Source organism: Capsicum annuum, chromosome 2 (genome assembly GCF_002878395.1).
Source record: "Capsicum annuum cultivar UCD-10X-F1 chromosome 2, UCD10Xv1.1, whole genome shotgun sequence".
Lineage (NCBI taxonomy): Eukaryota > Viridiplantae > Streptophyta > Magnoliopsida > Solanales > Solanaceae > Capsicum > Capsicum annuum.
In genome coordinates, this window is record NC_061112.1 from 141,845,428 (window position 1) to 141,848,210 (window position 2,783).

The following is a 2,783-nucleotide window of genomic DNA, read 5'->3' on the forward strand; positions in this document are numbered from 1 at the left end:
ATTTAAAAATCTCAACAGCTCAGTCATCTGTGATAACCGATGAAAATATTCATTTGATAATTAATAAAATCAGATATGTCATCTGTTAAAACGGATATAAATATCTGTTTAAAAATTTCCAACAGCTCAGTCATCTGTCACAGCAGATGCAAATATCTATTTGATAATTAAATCAGATATATCATCTATTGTAACATATATGTACCTATTTGAAAATTTTCAACAGCTTAGTCATTTGTTGCAACAGATTTCATTGCAATTGATTTAGGTAGAACTAGGGATGAATGAATAAGCTCACAGGGTCAACTACAAATTCAATCGAGTCTTTGCAATTGCATGGCGCTGGTATTGCATTCATCCCGACCCGAGTCTTCCATCGATCACTCTTAGTTGAAATGAGTTCTCATCAACTCAATGTTAGGATAGTGATAGTACCTAAGTTAATTTAGGTGGAACTAGGGATGAATAAATAAGCTTACAGGGTCAACTACAAATCCAATCGAGTCTTTGCAATTGCATGGTATTGGTATTGCGTTTATCCTGACTCGAGTCGTTGATCGATCACTCTGAGTTGAAATGAGTTCTCATCAACTCAATGTTAGGATAGTGATAGTACCTAAGTTGATTTAGGTGGAACTAGGGATGAATGAATGAGCTCGCAGGGTCAACTACAGATCCAATCGAGTCTTTGCAATTGCATGGCATTGGTATTGCATTCATTCCGACCTGAGTCATCGATCGATTACCCTAAGTTGAAATGAGTTCTCATTAACTCAATGTTAGGATAGTGATAGTACCTAAGTTGATTTAGGTGGAAGTAGGGATAAATGAATGAGCTCGTAGGGTCAACTACAAGTCCAATCGAGTCTTTGTAATTGCATGGTGCTGGTATTGCGTTCATCCTGACTCGAGTCATCGATCGATCACTCTGAGTTGAAATGAGTTCTCACCAACTCAATTTTAGGATAGTGATAGTACCTAAGTTGATTTAGGTGGAACTAGGGATGAATGAATGAGCTCGCAGGGTCAACTACAAACCCAATCGAGTCTTTACAATTGCATGGGTTGGTATTGCGTTCATCCCGACCCAAGTCGTCGATCGATCACTCTGAGTTGAAATGAGTTCTCATCAACTCAATGTTAGTATAGTGACAGTACCTAAGTTGATTTAGGTGGAACTAGGGATGAATGAATGAGCTCCCAGGGTCAACTACAAATCCAATCGAGTCTTTCCAATTACATGGCACTGGTATTGCATTCATCCCGACCCGAGTCATCGATCGATCACTCTGAGTTAAAATGAGTTCTCATCAACTCAATGTTATTATAGTGATAGTACCTAAGTTGATTTAGGTGGAACTAGGGATGAATGAGCTCGCGGGGTCAACTACAAAACCAATCGAGTCTTTGCAATTGCATGGTGTTGGTATTACATTCATCCCGACCCGAGTCATCGATCGATCATTCTGAGTTGAAATGAGTTCTCATTAACTCAATATTTTAAAAACTATATCTTTTAAAAATTTTAAAATTAATTAAGATCAATTCAGACTAAATTAACAATTTCAAAACTTGTCATTCTTTTCCAAAATTACAAATCAACCCATAAAAATCATCCATTTGTGCAAAAAACTTTTCATTTCAAATCTTCTTAAGTTCTCGCTCTGCTCTCTCTTTCTCTCTCGGGGTGTCCTCTCCCTCTCAACAATACAAACAACAACTACTCAACATATTATTCAACCCTTCAAAATAGGTTGATTTTCTTCCCATTTACGACTACATATAGTTGCTTTTTTTGACTCCATTCACGCTTGTATCCGTTGTTTTCTCTATCTTCGCATGTAACAGAGTTCGAGAAGAGTTCTGCATTTGTTCTTTATTCTAAAAAAGGACTTTTTAGTTAATGGTAAAAAAAGAAGACTTTTAGTTGTATTATCTTCGAGAATAGGTTAACAATTTTGAATTTTTATGCTAAAAAAGTAGGAAGTACCCAAGAAAACCCTAGTTTTTCTCTCAGTGTTTTGTTGACTGTCGTGGTATTGTTGGATGGTGTTTGTGGTATTGTTGGTGGCTGTTGTTAGTGGTGTTGGTATTTTTATTTTTTGGCGTGATGTCAGTGGTCTTGGTGTTGGTATTGATGGCATTAGTGGTGGTCTTAGTGGCATTTATTGTGGCATTGGTTGTGGTGGTGGTGGTCTATCTGTTGCAACGGGTGGAAGATCTGTTGGGAGATATTAAATAGGTCTTTAAATAGATTCCCCATCTGTTCCAACTGATGGGTTATCCGTTGGAGTATTTTCTTGTAATGTGACATAGAATAATTTATTGAAATTTCTCCACCTGTTGCAACTGGTGGAATATCTGTGGGGAGATATTAAATAGGTCTTCAAACAGATTCGGGTTCCCCATCTGTTCCAACTGATGGGTTGTCCGTTGGGGTATTTTTTTTTGGTTATGAAGTAAGAATAATTAATTGAAAATTTTCTCACCTTTTTAAAAAAAATTATGCAGACATAAAATGCAATGTATTTTTTATTTTTCTTTTGTTTGTAGTTAAAAGATGTCTCCTAAAATAAAAGAAACTAAAAGTGGATCAACTTTCGATCACCAAACAAAAAAGGCTAGAGTATAGATAGATTCGGAGGAACTTTCAGAACAATCTCAGTTAGGAAAAAATGAAGCCGAGGAAAGTGATAACTCCTCCACACCAATGGGGCGTGAAATAATATTGAAATTCCAGCATGATTTTGTCAAAACCATTAGTATTGACAAGTTTCGAGCTG